Here is an 18,157-nt window from a genome sequence, read left to right as displayed (position 1 = left end):
GCATTCTTTTGAATTCCAGCCGCCAGAAAGCACCCACATAGTCACACGATTTTCCAAATAATCACTTGTTTTATATCCAATATGAGACCATTTACACACAGATTCTGTTTTCTCATTTGTCGTGGCAGTACGAATCAGTGACCCCTGGTATTTCATTACAGGAAAGCGATGTAATATTAGATGGCGTACCGTGTGACATGGAGAAGTGGCTAACAAGGTGAAAAGGACAGTCGTTTTTCATTTCATGGAGACCGCAGCGTGTACTCCGCCCTGCCCCTGTACGGCCTCCTCTTGCTTCACCCTGCCCCTGTACGGCCTCTTCTTGCTCCGCCCTGCCCCTGTACGGCCTCCTCTTGCTTCACCCTGCCCCTGTACGGCCTCCTCTTGCTCCGCCCTGCCCCTGTACGGCCTCCTCTTGCTCCGCCCTGCCCCTGTACGGCCTCCTCTTGCTTCACCCTGCCCCTGTACGGCCTCCTCTTGCTCCGCCCTGCCCCTGTACGGCCTCCTCTTGCTTCGCCCTGCCCCTGTACGGCCTCCTCTTGCTCCGCCCTGCCCCTGTACGGCCTCCTCTTGCTCCGCCCTGCCCCTGTACGGCCTCCTCTTGCTCCGCCCTGCCCCTGTACGGCCTCCTCTTGCTTCACCCTGCCCCTGTACGGCCTCCACTTGCTCCACCCTGCCCCTGTACGGCCTCCTCTTGCTTCACCCTGCCCCTGTACGGCCTCCTCTTGCTCCGCCCTGCCCCTGTACGGCCTCCTCTTGCTTCGCCCTGCCCCTGTACGGCCTCCTCTTGCTCCGCCCTGCCCCTGTACGGCCTCCTCTTGCTTCTCCCTGCCCCTGTACGGCCTCCTCTTGCTCCACCCTGCCCCTGTACGGCCTCCTCTTGCTTCACCCTGCCCCTGTACGGCCTCCTCTTGCTCCGCCCTGCCCCTGTACGGCCTCCTCTTGCTCCGCCCTGCCCCTGTACGGCCTCCTCTTGCTTCGCCCTGCCCCTGTACGGCCTCCTCTTGCTTCGCCCTGCCCCTGTACGGCCTCCTCTTGCTCCGCCCTGCCCCTGTACGGCCTCCTCTTGCTTCGCCCTACCACTGTACGGCCTCCTCTTGCTCCACCCTGCCCCTGTACGGCCTCCTCTTGCTTCACCCTGCCCCTGTACGGCCTCCTCTTGCTTCACCCTGCCCCTGTACGGCCTCCTCTTGCTTCACCCTGCCCCTGTACGGCCTCCTCTTGCTTCGCCCTACCACTGTACGGCCTCCTCTTGCTCCGCCCTGCCCCTGTACGGCCTCCTCTTGCTGCGCCCTACCACTGTACGGCCTCCTCTTGCTCCGCCCTGCCCCTGTACGACCTCCTCTTGCTTCACCCTGCCCCTGTACGACCTCCTCTTGCTCCACCCTGCCCCTGTACGGCCTCCTCTTGCTCCACCCTGCCCCTGTACGGCCTCCTCTTGCTCCGCCCTGCCCCTGTACGGCCTCCTCTTGCTCCACCCTGCGTCTCGGCGCCAGCTTGATCCCAAATCTGCTCCTTGCTGCTGCAACGCTCGGCACGGAGGATTCAATTCTCTCACTCTCGCTGCTCCTCCTCCCTCCTGACTGTGATCCATTGAGGTTTCACCCTCTTCATTTCCTTCCTGTCCTCTTTGACTTTGTTCCTGTCTCCATAACACCAACACTCTCACTCTCTCCGGTAGAGCAGTTTTCCACCCACAACATACAGGGGGGTTTGATTTACAGCTAAAGCAGAACCCCAAGCACCGTTTATATATCCGTACAGTCATACTTTCTCCTTTATCGTCAGTCACATGACAAACATAGACATTTACAATTCTTTGCTCGAAAACAATCCACTCTTTTGGGAAAACAATCCACTTTTTTTCTTCTTTTTTTTAAGATTCATGGCATGGTAACTGTGTTAAACTGCACCAAAGACATGGCTTTTAGCACTGATCGTGTTGTTTCCACGGAGGAGCAGGATTGCAGTGTCAATCGAGGTAAAATGAGTAGATGAATAAAACTGCTCTCAATGACAACACCGTTCTCTTGAAAGACGGCTGCCTCCAGCCCGCCTGTGAAATGGGAGACAAATCTCTGCTTTGATGATCAGGTAAAAACGTTATGCAGATGAAACCCTCCTGTCCTTGGCTGACCTTGAATTGGTGATTCGTGCTTTTTGGTCACCTTGTTTACCTCGGAACACTGTTCATATCTGAGGCACGTTTATCCATCTTGTTTGGCAAAGATCTGAGGATGCGGAACAAAGACTTGACGATATGTAAGAGACGTGTTTTTAGTTTCTTTTTACATTGCCGTCAATTCACAGGTTGAGGAAGCCTTGCTTGGTTGTCTAAACAGTCGAGAGTTTTGCATTAAAAGTCAAAACAGTGAGGTTCTAAAGTCCCATGAAGGATGTTATCGTGGATGAATGGGCCAAAGGGTCAAAGGTCATGTCTACTGGCCGGCTACAACTCTACTGAGATTTGCATTGTTTCTAAAGGCTGAAAACGTCTCAGGAGGAGGATGAACATTATTGACCAAGCTGTCTGACGGATCAATTGTTTTCAATGTCGTCTTGTAAATGACCCCTAAACTAATAATTCAGCCGGGGCCTCACTGTTTAAGTGCTACATTGATATGTGTGGCCTGAGCTGCCGATACAGGTTGTTAAGAGTCTTATTGTTGAACTCTTGGTACGACTGGATATCTATAGAGCTAGTAATGTCTGTCTGTCTGTCTGCCTGCCTGCCTGCCTGCCTGTCTGTCTGTCTGCCTGCTTGCCTGCCTGTCTATCTGTCTGTCTGCCTGCCTGCCTGTCTGTCTGTCTGCCTGCCTGCCTGTCCGCCTGTCTCAAATCAAACTGTACTTTCAGTTTCACGTAGAAAGACTGTGAAGCATTCTGTAACAACAGTAAATGTATTGAAACATCCTGTATTTAAAGAAAACTAGCTATTACTTTTGTTTTGTGTACAGCTCATCCTTCTGCCAAAAACAGATTACATTTTGGAGCTGTAAATAATTGTTTTACCTTAACTATAGACAGAAACAACCATATGTCTATAGGATTTAGGGGCTTGATTATTTTTCAGGGTTTCAATAACCACAATTCATTTTAAAAGCCAGAAACAAAGTAGAACTGCACACACCAGCTGATCAATATGTATGTGAAATATGACACGGATACGCTCACTGAGTTACGATTCTGCACTCTGAGCAGTGGACTAAGGATGCACCTGTCTTGTTTGTTTACAGCTATGACTCAAGTGTCTTTTAATCCCCCCCCCCCCCCCCCCCCCGTATGCTACTCAGTCAAGCTGTCATAGCACATTACCATGGAGCCCACGCTGTCACTCACTGCATGAATGTGATCAAAGTTTTGGAAAGACGACCCAGCGAGAAGCAGTCAGAAGGGTCTACAAAATGTGTTTGAAGGATTCATCCAGAACGACATCTCCTTCTAACCTCTCCGGGTATTGAGTACAAATATTACACAACGTCAACGCTGGCCGACGATTGGCCAGTCTGCGTTCGAAGGGCGGGACGATTAATCTGGCATTGATTTCTTAATGTTAAAATGTCCCCCCAAAAAAGCCCATTCTACGAGACGATTCAAGCGCCACTGTGGAAGTCAAGCAAATAAAACGTGGCCATCACAACTAATTGTGTTTTAACAAAACAATATTGTGTTTCAGAGCCGAAAAGCCATGAGGGGTTTAATTTTAGCTCAAAACACATCATTCTTAGTGCTTGCCTTACCACATAAAGAAATAATAATAAAAAACACTCACCCCTCATTAGAATGAGCACCTGGGTGTCATTATCACAGCTGAAACCAAATGAGGAGTCTTTAAACAGCTCCAGCAACAGCCAGCCATGATCACAATCATCATCACTGCCTGCACACAGCGCCTGTGTGTGTGTGTGTGTGTGTGTGTGTGTGTGTGTGTGTGTGTGTGTGTGTGTGTGTATGTGTGTATATGTGTGTGTGTGTGTGTGTGTGTGTGTGTGTGTGTGGTGTGTGTGGTGTGTGTGGTGTGTGTGATGTGTGTGTGTGTGTGTGTGGTGTGTGTGTGGGTGTGGGTGTGGTGTGTGGTGTGTGTGTGTGTGTGTGTGTGTTCCTTAACCTTTTGCCACAGCTCAGCGTGACACTCTAAATACAGATTCCACATCAGTGACAGCAGGCCCCCAAAGAATTTAGGAAGTGCCTGGCAACATGGGAAAACAGACAGAGTGTGTGTGTGTTAGTGCGTGTGCGTGTGCGTGTGTGTGTGTGTCACAGTGAAACAGAGATCTCTTTTCCAGCCTGGCTTCTTGTTCTGATTGCTAATTAGCTTGTCAGCAGTCATTCCTGTGTGCTCTGCTGTGGCACACCGTCTCACCATGAATGTGCATTTTGTGTGTTTTCTTTCCACAAACATTTTATGGAAGCAAACAGCCCAAAATCTCTAAAGTAACCGGTGCATAAAAAACTATGTTTATGCCTCTCACTTTCAAACATTCACCACGTCCATCTTTTAACGCAAAGCATCTGTTTTCCCTCATTTCAGAGTTTCTTACTCTCTTTAGTGACTTTTTAACACACACACACACACACACACACACACACACACACAGACACACACACACACACACACACACACGCCTTCAGTCGGCACACACAGTGTGTCTAATGAGGTGCAGTACAGTCACTAGGCCTAATAGAACAGTCACAGTGTGTTATCCCTCCTCCGTCTGAGGTCTTCCTCAGTCTTCCTCCCTCTAAACACTTGGCCCTGCTGTCCAATCACCCGGCAGACACTGAGCTGCTGATGCTTCCTCACTGCGCTTCGCCGCATTCACAACAAAGATCTTTCCCAGCTGGTAGCGCACTGGCCCAGCTTGGAAGACCAGCGAGGACACTCGGTTGCTTTAAAATCTTTGACTTTACGTGTAGAATCATCCAACTATCGCCATATCTTTTCCCATGCAGACCGGTATCTCCGGTTTGATTAGCCCTAACAGAAGGCTGAACTCCCTCTGGACATGCTCAAGGGGGCCCTGGTTTCTCGTCACGTAGTTCAGAAATGCATAAAGTTACACAAGGTCCTCGTGTGCTTTCCCAAGTCAAGGTCAGGGAAAGATCCCGCTCAGAGGGGAGGGGAGGCCTCGTCATTGTTGTAAAGAAATCAACAATAACTCCACGTTGAAGGTAGATGCTCAGAACCCCAGAGCAGCCAGCTTGACCTTTCCCCTGAGAGTCTCCTTTTGTAGAAAAGAAACTGGGTCTGACTTCCCTACTGAGAGAGGTGGAGTCTGAGGGCCGTATACTTCAGAGACACTGCAGCATGTTTGGTTCACTTCACTGCCCGTGAGAGATGCCCAGAACTCCACGGATGGCTTCCCCCGTGTTGTGTGCAGGCTTCTTTTTTTCCCTTTCCTTTTTTTTTTTTTTTTTTTTTCAAACGTCACAAATGTTTCTGGCTGCCAAATCCAGGCTGGTGTGATTAAACCGTAAACGAGGTGGGTGACATTAATTTGGCGCCGGCCAGCTAAAGCGCGAGTCCCTCTCGGCGTTCCCCGTCATCAGTCTCCCGAACACGGAAGACTGAATTACTACTTCCGACCACCACCTCACGGGCGTGTGCCTCCGCCACCCAGCCACGTTGTCGTGTACATCCATGTCTGTCCAAATCATTTCATCCTTAGACATTGGTTTGAAATTGTCATAAATTGTGTACAAATTATTGGCCAAAAAACACGTTCCTGAGACACTGCGTTCTGAAAGTTAAAACCAACACCAGCTTGCTCCACAGGTAATTAAACATGACATGATGTCATTTTAAACTATGCAACCTTCGGACGCCCCGCCCCGCCTCTGTGGACGGTGGGGAAGAGAAAAGGGGAAATGCACCTGCGGGGGCCCGGTGCCTCATTTAATATTCGCAGCTGTGGTTTTCGGCCGTAACTTAATTTTTACGGCGTCTCTGCTCTAAAGACTTACACTTAAAAAGGTCACGAGGTTCAGGCCCCAGGACTACCAAGGGGTCGCGTGTCGAGGCGAGTCCCGGGCTGCACGGCACTACTGGCTGGTAGAAAAGCAGCCGTTCAGGTACGGGCACTTTCTTTTCTTTTTCTCTTGTCCTCTTCAGAATAACTGAAGGACACCTGCATAATGCTGCCTATTTGGAAGTCATTGAAGTAGAACAAAATATTCAAATTTAAATTCTCTTTCAAATTGACTCACCTGAATTTGCACTGACCTGACACTTATGGGTCGGTGCTTTATAAAACAGCAGAGTGTGTTTCTCACAGCGGAGGCCATCAACCGGCTGAGGAGCAGCAGATGCCTCATTCTCCAATGAAACTCATTTAAAAGAGCATTCTAAACTTCGGCGATTTAATGAAAAAATCAAGGTATCTAAACCTTCAATGACGTTTTGATTTGATTAACAGGCTGCACTATCCACTATTTTAATAATCGAGTGCTATTGAATATTCCATTGATTGGTCGGATAAGAAATAAATACTTTAAAAAAGGTATACAACATGAACTCAGTTGTTAATATACAATATTAACACATAAACATTGCCTTTTAGTTGTGCAAGCGTAATAATCCTCGATGCAATTACGCAATCATTATATGAATACAACATGATTTTTGGCAATCAGGTTGCATGTATTCTTCTTTTATTACTGCTTGAGACAAATGTCCTTGAATATAACCCAACAGAAGTAACACACTTCCTCTCAAAATATGTCTCAAAATGTTACCTTCTTTTCTCTGTGATGGCTGAGAATTGATAAAGAAACCACGGTTCTTCCAACATATCTCTTTTCGTCATGACACAAAATCACCAGTTTTGTCCTGTTTCCTTCACAAAGTAGGTATATTGCTACATTTCCCTGAAATGAGAGCGTGTGCGTGAACAGGCCTCAGACATTCAGCATTGAGTGAGAGGCTGACAGGGGCCGCATGAAGACCCGACAGCACTCACAGCTGCAGCCGATGAAGCTATGACAGTAAATCACAGGACAGATAACCCGGCTAACGGCTGCAATGCATTCTGGCCAATTGGTGCATTAAGTCATAAAGCAGAGACAGCTTAGAAAGGAGACCTACTTTACAGTCATTTCCCGTATCTGTGTCACATGGGCTTCCTCACTGTCCGGCCCCTTTAGAAGACTAGAGGCAGGTCCTGAGCACAGACTGTCAAAGGAAGTGGACGTGGTCATGGGGACGTCGCCCGTTGGTTTGTGGACTGATGTTTGGAAGCCTTGAGTTTAGCGACTCCTTTCTGTCTGAGCAACACACTAGATACCTTCGTCTGTTGGGGATGGACCGTCGAGCTGCTGATGAAACTATCAACGTCATCTGTCAACTGTTGTTCCCTAGTAAACAGATTTACTAGGACGCTAAATATGGCTGTAAGCTGTGTAAATATGGTGTTAGTAATTTGACCACGCCCACTTAGAGGACAGGAAGCGTATACCATTTCATTACCTTGTAGTGGGTCGTCTTTGGTTAGAGCATCTTTAGTTGAAGGTTTTATTTTATTTCCCCTTGTTGCTGGCAGATATATTTAGCTATAATGACATTTTGGATATTCTTTTTATGTTATGTAAAGGACGGTGTCGATGTAATGACTGTGATGGAGTCTAGGACATAGCAAACGCAATGTCCACACTGTACAGGAACATTTGTAGTAATAGTATGTATTGGAGTAGTATTCCTTGGCTGCTAAAGGGAAGACAATGCTTACTGATTATGAATGCCAATCTATTGATACTGGGAATAAAAACATTTTAAAAAACAAACTAGAAATAGAAATGACAGAAAATGCAATCAGGGTAAGTCCTGAATAAATCAAAAGAAAAGACCCAGAGTGAGGGACTGACTGGTCCTGAGGCCACCACTGTTAAATATGCATGCTCCCCAGTTACACCATATGGCACATGGTACAATTAGGGCAGTTTAAACATTTAAATATGTTCCATACTTTTCCAGTGTGAAAGAGCACATGACTTCAGTTGGGGTTAGGAAGCCCTCAGAATATATGTGAAGCAGACATAAAGACTGGATTTAACCCTCCACTTGGCTGGATGATACAATCAGTGGGGACAGGCTTCAGTGTGTGTGTGTGTGTGTGTGTGTGTCTGTGTGTGTGTGTGTGTGTGTGTGTGCAGAGTGTGACATTAGCCCACATCTGTTCACGTGGGAGCTCTGTCAGTTTAGCAGACTGAACAGCCAACAGCAAGAGTCTCAATACTAACAACTAAAAGCAGGAAGTTGGCACTCACAAAGGACTACGAGATGGATGGCTACTGACATGGAAGGTTAAGATCGGCTGCGAAGGGAAAGGGCACTTCCAGTCCTTATTTGGTTCGTTTCAGCAGCAATAGAACAAAACAGAAAAAGAACAGTAGTTATCTATACTAACTGTAGTATCTAGGGCTGAAACAATTCTGCAAGACACTCAAGAAACTCTCGTACTAAAAGTCATCCGACTCCGTTTAACCAAATCGCCAAAACCTACTCCGAAGCGCGGGTTTGCGGTGTCGCTAACAGCTGCCCAGATTGATTTAAACAACAGAATGCAGGTACTCTAGGTACCAGGGCTTGAGACTAGTCCTGTCGGTGGAAAGTGTCCACGATAATGCAACATTGTGAACAGCAAATGCGCGTTGAAATCAACAGGTCGGCTAGTTAACGTTAGCTTGTGGCTGTCAGCAGCCGCTGCACAGCAAAGTGCTGCTTGGCTAAATAACGGAGCTAACGGCTAATGTTGACGAGGATCCGTTGAGCAACATCGGGATGCGTTCAGGCTCTATTCGGTAAAAAGTACTGTGCAAAGTTAAAGTGTAATGTTATCACGACATGTGCCGATGTCATCATGTTAAATGTACCTTTGGTGAGATGTCTGTACAACAAAAGGAAAAGAGGGCATTGTGACTAGCTCTAAGCAGATTTGAATGCTTCATTAGAACTACTTTTTTATTTTGTATGACAGTTTGCATCCATGTCTGTCCAAAATCATTTTATGTCCAATTTAATCCAATCAATGTCAAAAATGTCATCCTATTAGACATTTGTGTGAGATTGTCATGACTAGCATATCAATTCATGAATAATGGCCAAAAACGTGACTTGGACTACAACATTATAATCAGGTCTACCAAGTGGACACTTGTGCGATGTTTGAGGAAATTCCCTCAAGGCGTTCCTGAGATATTACGTTCATAAGGATGGATGGATGGACAACCCAACAACAAATGCTCGGGGGCATAAAAATGGTACTAGTCCAAACACACAGTACAGGCTGCCTCCTCTTTCAGTCCGTGAGGCCGAAGCCATGTATCTGTAGCCCACTGAGCTTGAGTCACCACTATTATTAGGGAGCGAACTATCTGCTCTCTAAACCTGATGGAAAAAACTGGCGACAGGTAGATGCCTCTATGCCTCACTGGTTCTGAAATACATTTTCCTGGCTCACTTGCATTGAACATTCTGGATGCCGGCCTTTTACAAATACTCATTGAATGCTTTTTATGAAATTTATATGCATATAAAGATCGTTATATAAAGATTAACTGTACATAAACAAGCTTTATTTACACTGTATGGTTCAAAGAGTCACTGACCGTGTCGCTAGCTAGCTTAGCAGTCTGATCCAAAAATCTGATCATGAATGTATTTCTAGTAATACTATGATCAATTGTTGTGTCTTTCTAGCCAAACAGCTACCAGGGTGCCTGAAACTTGCATTCTTTCTAATGAACATCAGGGGGCGACTCCTCTAGTTGTCTACAAGTCTATGAGAAAATGATTTGAGTTCTTACCTCTGTAAACATTGTAAACATAAGGTTACATTTAGCACTCCCAAAAAACTTTCCAGAGATATTGAACGAAACATAATCTATATGAGAAGGTGGAAATGGTAGTTCGTTGATATTTTTGGCCTCATTAATAACTTTGACAATCAATAGATTTTCTGAATTGTTAGTGATTATTTCATTAGTTTTAAACTTCAGATCACCATTAGGGAAAAGAAATTTTGTGGAGTAACGTTTACATTTCTCTTTCAACAACAAGCCACTAAAAAAACTGAAGTAAAAACACAAAATAATCCGTGAGCCATGCCGATGTGATCAAAATGTCGGAGCGGCCAGTTTGGTGCCGTCTTTAAGCCCTGCGGCCACCTCATAAATAATCTGCAATTGTGCAACAGGCCTTGCATACAAAGCAACCGTAGCTGTGCGACGTGAGTTGCTGCACGCCCTTGGTCCACCGGCATCGGGGGGGGACGGAGAGGATCAGACATCGTTGTACAAGTGGGACACTTTTAAACAAAGTGTTGAAATATTAATGGGGCGAAGGAGCCGTTGGAGGCCACCTTTAATTTGTGCGAATGCAAACTGACCCCAAGGTCACTAATATTACACTGTGGCACAGATTGACTAGGATAGAGCCTGTGAAATGGGTTCTTTGATAGTCTGGGCAGAATACAGAGCGCACTGTATAATACAATGGCCTGGAGCCCACGGCAGGCGCAGGGGGGCCGTGGGGGGAGAATTATCTGGAGCTTGGGCCACATCAAAGTGTTTGCAGCACAATGTGTGTGTTTTACACCATCACCCCACTGACCCGCCATCTTCTCTGGCGATGCGATTGGTGAAAAACAACCAGAGGAATGTTGTCCGAGAAGACGAGAGCCGTAATTAGTGTGCGGAGGAACTTCTTTTGCAGTGCTGCCTTTCGTTCTCCCCATTATTTCATGGGGGACGGCCCTCGGAGCCAAGTGCGCTTTGAGTGGAAGAATTTCAACTTTATTTTAACTTCCGCGCTGAACTTGGAACGAGTTTCCCACAGTTGCGTAGCAACAGCAGCACCTACACGTTGAGTTTCCTGTTTCGGTGAGGCCAGCTATAACCAGAGTGGTCCACTGGACACGAGAGCTCCTCAGCGCTCATCAACGCTCCGGCCGGAGCCCAGGCAATTAGTGGGAGAAGGTTTGGTACAACAGCGCCAGGCCAACATGGCGAGTCCAAACCATTAGAGCCGTGCTCCGCCGCACCATTCCAATAACATGATGGTGGGAAAAAAAGAAGAAGTTGGAGTTCGGTTGTGTAACGCCTCTCAAAATTCCCTCCAAGTGTGCTTCACTTCAGCCGCCCCGAAGCTCAGCGGCACGCCATCACTCCTCCGGAGAGAAATGCACACCTCGCATGAACGGCAGAGGGTCCATCACATTACAGCTGCGGAATGGAAATTGACAATCGACACTTAGAGACGGTTTTCTTTCCGCAGCGGAGCGGATGTTTGCTGCTCAAAGTGCTCAAACGGACTGAAATCTGCTTTGTACGTTCAGATAGAAGTCATTGGCCAGGGTTTTTGTTGTTTTTTCACGCTGGTTTTGGAGCGTTATTTTGGCGGCAGTAGTCGGGAGGGGGGTAATTTGGGGGAGGGGGTTTGGGTCCAGGTCCCTGTGTAATGAAGAAAGCACTAATTTTACACAATGGGGCTGCCTTTATTCTCTGCATTTTGGTTTCTGCAAGAGAAATGGTCAGCTGCTCCCCACTCCCTCTCCCAAAATCATTTTCCTGCTGACGTGGCCTTTCACTGCTGAATGAACACCGGCCCCGGCACAGTGCCGTGTGGATAATACCTCCAATAATCTCTTTAACTCTTTGCAGTCCCCGCGGTGCGACTGCCCCTCCGCTCCAAACATGACCGGCGTGACAGACCCGTTCAGACGGCAGATTCACCCCGCCGCCAGTCTGCCAAACCCCTTTCCATCTGCCTCGTCTGATGAACTCCTATCTTCTCCTTTTCATTTAACCAAAGTGGCTCTTTTTTTTTTCTCTCTCTTTTTTTTACACTGCCTCACAGTCCTTATGCTCTTTTCTCTTTGAATCTGTTTGCGCCCCAATTAGTGGGCACGGGATGCTCTTTCTCGGCCCCAATTTTGGGGTCTAGACTGATAAGCAGAATGCTTCTCTACATAAAAACCTTGCCTGGTTTAGTGTTAATGAATTACCCTCTAACCTCCTGGGTTTCATTAAAAGCATTCACACGGGATAATGAAGTCCACCGAACTCACAGGTGCTCTACATCCTGTACAGTCGTGTGAGGTTAAGGTTTTACATCACTTACTACTAATGAGTGGTGATAAAAAAAGAAAGATCTGTGACTAATAGCTGAACAGTTCAAACTCCTTATGTTCTTGACTTGATGCTTGTACCGTAATAAAGACTCAAAACCTTTCTCCACTACCGCTGAGATGTCTTGCGATTTAGAGGACAAGCCACACCACCAAAAAAAAGAAAAATAACCTCAGTTTGAACCAAAACACACAAAGATATTCATTCATACTGGCATTGGACAAAAATACAGATTTTTACGAGATAAACAAATCCATCTCTTCTCCCACGATGCCAAGTCCAATACTTAAACTCAGATATGTGACGGGTGCATACTGTACGTTAACTAAACATACAAAAACATGGAAGCAGTAACTGCCAAAAAAATAAATAACCCAAACAATAAAACACACTTCCTCTGAAATGTCAACTATTCCAAGAAATGGACACCATGTGTTATGGTCTTTACTGTGGGTGATGTTTTCTCAGTACTGTTGGAAAAGAAATTTCAGTAGGACTAACCCCGACTATCATAGACTGTACATGTCCTGTACATTGACGACATGACCACTCCCCTAAAGTGTGGCCCAAACTTCGGGATCGCCTCCTGCTGGCTGCAGCCGGCCTTTTACAAATACTCATTGAATGCTTTTTTATGAAGTTTATATGCATAGAAAGATCGTTATATAAAGATTAACTGTACATAAACAAGCTTTATTTAGACTGTATGGTTCAAAGAGTCACTGACCGTGTCGCTAGCTAGCTTACAGTCTGATCCAAAAATCTGATCATGAATGTATTTCTAGTAATACTATGATCAATTGTTGTGTCTTTCTAGCCAAACAGCTACCAGGGTGCCTGAAACTTGCATTCTTTCTAATGAACATCAGGGGGCGACTCCTCTAGTTGTCTACAAGTCTATGAGAAAATGATTTGAGTTCTTACCTCTGTAAACATTGTAAACATAAGGTTATTGTCCGAGTTCATGACCATAAAGCAAGGTATGCTTTAGGGCGCGCTACAAGGATTGACAGGTCAACAGAGTCTACATCGTCCAAATATGGTCACTCACGTTCACCAAATGGTGACAGCCAAAATGTCGAACTCGAGGCTTCGAAGCTGCAGTCTACAAACCAGCGGTTGATGTCACGCCGACTACATCCACTTCTTATATACCTTTATATGTTTAAAACATCTCTGGGATATTTTGGCTTCACCTTTGCACAGTAGGAGGAAGAGGTGAGCCGTCCTTTCACACTGGAGCAGAAGAGCCTTGATCAGTTTGATTACAGACCGTGAAAGCACGATCCGTCTGTGTGTTAATCTATACACATAAGGTTTTAATTGATATACACGCAAGTACCCAAAATAAGCTAGCAACAAAAAAAGAGTTAGATTTGCTCTCCTGCTTGCCAACTTCCTCCCGCATTCTAAAAAGAAGTAAAATCCCAACAAGGGAGCACTGAGGCAAACGGTTATTTGTGTGTGAATTCTGTGAGGAACCCAGGAAGCCAGATGATGTCTGAACCAAAAGGTTTGGCACAGTTGCTCCGTAACCTTGAAGGCGTATTTGGACATTTTGAAGAAATGAGAGCCTTCCTTTTTTTCATTTTTTTTCAAAGTCTTTGTGAGGTGTAATCCGTCATATTAGCGGGCGGCAGAAGCTATTTGTGGGGCTCAGCAGGGCTGCTGCTGCTTGCTGGACACAGATATGAAACTGCTACCGATCCTCTTTGAGCAGGCGATAAGGCATATTGACAGAAACTCAAGCTCTAGTCCTTTAACACCATTTCTCTTCCCCCTTAGCCTCTTATTTGTTCTACTCTCACTCTCCTTCTCTTATTCGCTCCTCTTTCCAACTGAATAAATAAATAAACACAGAGATGGGCAGAGGCAGAAAGGACGCAGGGAGAGAAAGAGATGAGAGAAAGAAACTAGGGCACTCCAACCTGGGCACATCGTCCAAAGCAATTTGCTCCGATGGAGAGCGAGGCGGAGAGGAGGATGGAAAACAAGGAGCTTAAGAGCATCTCTGCTAAAGAGGGGATGGCCAAGAGAAAACAAGCAAAATGGACTGACAAGCTGAGTCACTAAGAGAGAGCCGGAGATTGAGAAAGTGTTGGTAAAAAAGACAAAATGGACAGAGCGAGCGGGGGGGGGGGGGGGGGGGGAGAGAGAGAGAGAGAGGCAGTGGTGGAACATTGGACTGACGAGCGACTTGGGGTATCTTCATTAAAAAACTAAACTGATGGTTCGACGGAGAAATACTTATAACTACATTGAAATTGTATTAAATGTATTTTCTGCGATGATCAATCCATTGACAGAAAATACACTGACTACAGTTTTGGTAAGCAACAATTTTCTTGTTGCTGGCTTAAGCTTCTTCATTGTGCTTCTTTTCTGCATTTATTTGTATCTTTGTAAATTGAATATCTTGGAGTTTTGGACTGTTGACAAAAACAATTTTTTTTGACCCGACGGGCTCCGAGATATTGTGAAGTAATTTCCCCGATATTTCCTAAAACAATTAATCCCCAAAAAATAATCAAGAGATTAATCTATAATGAGAGTAATCTCTGGCTGCAGAAACACTGATATGAAACAGTGCAACAAAGACGGCTCATATCAGTGGGAAGCGAGCTGGAAGCATCCGTCAGCAGTGAAAGAAATGTAGTCAGTTCTTCGTTTCCATTTCAAGGGGAGACAACATCAGCCGGCAGCACCACGCCCACGTCTTCTTAGATGGTAACTATTTCAAATAGCAGTGGGGGATTGCGGCTGGTCCCAGAGCTCGCATCAGGCCACCAGCGAGCGGATATCTGGAGCTGACAACCAGATTTTTACATTGAGGGAGGCGTGTTGGATCAACAATTTAAAAAAGGAAGGAAAACGAGAATTGCTAGCAATTGATTGCTTCAACCAACCACTCAGATGTCAGTATTAATGTCTTTTCAAAATGTCATAATTTCATTATTTTATGCTATTAGACATTTCTGTGAAATCGTTATGATTAGCATATGAATCGCGAGTGAAGGCCAAAACGTGTGTTTGACCATTGGTTCGTGGACTGCTGTTTTGAAGCCTCGAGTTTGGCAATTTGGCCGGCGCCATCTTGGTTTTTTGGAATCAGAAGGGACTTGAGAGGGTGGAGCTAAATACTATCGAATGCTGAAAAAGGCATTCATGTGATGAAGTGAAAACGCACTGTGAAAGGGTGAAAGTCGGAAGACAAAAACAAGGACAACTCCCAGATTTGATTAGCGACCTGTCAATCACCTTGTATCCCTGCCCTAAATCATATCCTGCTTTATGGACTATCATTTACTAAATGAAGATCATGCTGTATTGAAGACTTGAAACTAGAGATTGAGACCATAAACTCATGTTTACAATGTTTACTGAGGGAATAAATCAAGAGAGAAGTAGATTCATTTTCTATAGACTTCCATGAACTTCTATACAATCTTCTTTTTGCAAGTACCCTTTGAAATGCCATTAGAAAGAATGCAAGTTGAAGGCATTTCAGTACTGGCTTCACTGTTACCAGCCAAAATATCAGAATATGAGTTCAAAAATGAGTAAACAATCTTAAACAACCGCCCTGTCACAAACACCACGCATACTGTTGCTCCCATTGGTAATGAGCCACTACCAAGGTTTCAGTGAGCTGCCAAGTGGATTTGTTGCTGTTTCCGTCTCCAGGTGAAAGAATGAAATAGAAGCTGGCAGACATTAAAGGAAAATAACAGCTGGACTGGACGGACAGACAACCAAACAAAACATAAAGCCTAAAAATAAGGTGTTGCTTCGAGCAGAGTCGTTTCCTGAAAGATGTCTGAAAGAGGAGCTTTGAGTGGAACATAGAACATCATGACAACATGCAAAGAACTGTGGTACAAAGAGAAAGCTGTCAAATAGAAGCCGTATAGTATGTCGAAAGCTCCAGCTAAGTGGCATCCAACAATTACATCCAATTATGACCTGCAGAATAGAAAAGTAGTGCCTCCTTCAAGGAAAAAGTTGCGAATGGAGAGGGGGGGTTAGTCTATTAGTGATGCCACCTCCCAGCGACTTGGCGTCAAACAAGTCAAGTTGTTCGAGCGCGGAGTCACAGCTTGAACCTCGCAGGCCGACAGCATTGATTTACCCAAAGGTACTTCATGTCGCCCCCCAAGATCCATGATGAACGAAACAGACGAATGGAGACAAATGCACAAAGGAAGAGGGAAGCGTAGGCAAGTGACAAAGGAATGCGGGGTGAGGTGGAACAGAGGTTAAGTGGCAGCGAATAGGAAGGGAGAGACTAAGGAGCTAGGCGTCAAGACGAGATGGAGTCGGGGATTGAAAAGAAGAATTAAACAAAAAGAAGATGAACACAGAGTGAAGCGAGAGGGCATGAAGACGAGATGGAGGCAGAGATTGAAAAGGGAGGAATGGGTGACCAAAAAACAGATGAGGGAGATGAGATAGATGAGGAAGGGATGGAGACTGCAGAGTGGTGAGGGAAGGAAAGGAAGGGAGCATGAGGAGAAAGAGGAAGGACGAAGGGGGGCGGCCCCTCAGAGATAGGCCATTAATAATCCATGGGGCCTTAAGTACTCCTATTGAGGGAGAAAATCGCTCCTGTGAGCCTGGAAGCAGCAGCATTCCCCCCCCCCTCCCTCCCATTCAGTTAGACTGCCTCTCTTCAGTATGGCGTCTTGTTTGCTGCGTGTTTTGGTGGCATAACGAGTGGCCACAGTTATTCTCCTGCTCCAGCATGTGACGTAACCTTACTAACTCTGCTCTCCCTCCCCCCCCCGGAGTCGTTGTGACTTCACGTCTCATAGGGTCCATTGGACCTGGAGGTGTCTGATGCCTGGTGAGCCGGCCTCCCGCGTTGGCCCTGCTGATGTCCCGCCCCCCTTCCTCTCTACCTCCTTCTGTTTCATGGATCGGAGTTCCATTCATACATTGTCATATTCATGTAATGTGTTTATGTAACTTTGTAAATGCTGTTCATTCTGTACACATGACATCTATTGCATCTGTCCATCCGGGCAGAGGGATCCTCCTCTGTTGCTCTCCTGAAGGTTTCTTCCCTTTTTTCCCTGTCAAAGGTTATTTTTGGGGAGTTTTTCCTGATTCGATGTGAGGTCCTGGGACAGGGATGTCATATGTCTACAGATTGTAAAGCCCTCTGAGGCAAATTTGTAATTTGTGATATTGGGCTATACAAAATAAACTGAATTGAATTGAATTGAAATTGAATTACTGTCACGTAATGATAGTTTACGACCAAAATATCAATAATGTTTTGAAAAATAGATTAGTCTCAAGTGCAGGCCGAAAAAAGGCACCGACCGTATCGGCTCTCATGACATCCCGAGTGGCGCATCAGTTGATGACAACCAAAATTGACACAATACATACACAAGGCTTTATGGCCTCTTTCTGTACCTCTCTCTCTCTCTCTCTCTCTCTCTCTCTCTCTCTCTCTCTCTCTCTCTCTCTGTCTGAGCGTGAGGTCGGAGGTTGGGAGCGGAGAGCGTCATGTTCGGAGTTGACGGTGTTTTTTCCTGTGTGTCTCGTAGTGAGTGTAGATCAGTGTATGTGTCGGTGTTGAGTGGGGTACTGTGTGCACAAGGGGGGTTTGGTGGGTTGAGTGTGGGTGTTTGTGAGCCGCCGGCGCGCGCTAACGACGTGCTAACGGCGGGCTAGCGGGGAGCTAGCGGCGGGCGTGCTAGCGGAGTTAGCACGCCAAAATGGACTTAAGTTGGCTCACACGCAGACACGGGATTCGGCTTATGCCGGTATTCCCGTGCACGGTGGAGGACTGCAGTCTGGCGGTGGGGGAGGTGGTGGGCTACAGCAGCGTGAAGTCCGCTGCCCGCATGAACAAAGCTGTGGTCTTGTTCTTGGACAGCATCAGCAAGGTCAACACGGTGGTGGAGAGCGGGGTCGTGGTGTTCAACACGCACGTCCCCGTCTCTCCCCTGGTCACGGCGGAGGTGAGGGTGACGGTGGCGAACGTGCCGCCGTTCGTGAAGGACGAGGTACTGGTGGGGGAGCT

General features: G+C 46.3%; 1 protein-coding gene across 1 annotated transcript in view; it reads right to left on the bottom strand.

Annotated features, from left to right (window-relative positions):
* LOC117739127 (nectin-1-like) overlaps nt 1-18,157 on the bottom strand; it is a 113,890-nt gene that overhangs the window by 55,574 nt on the left and 40,159 nt on the right. The gene's annotated exons all lie outside the window — the stretch shown is intronic.

This window comes from Cyclopterus lumpus, chromosome 11 (genome assembly GCF_009769545.1).
Source record: "Cyclopterus lumpus isolate fCycLum1 chromosome 11, fCycLum1.pri, whole genome shotgun sequence".
NCBI lineage: Eukaryota > Metazoa > Chordata > Actinopteri > Perciformes > Cyclopteridae > Cyclopterus > Cyclopterus lumpus.
This window is presented reverse-complemented; position numbering and strand designations above follow the sequence as displayed.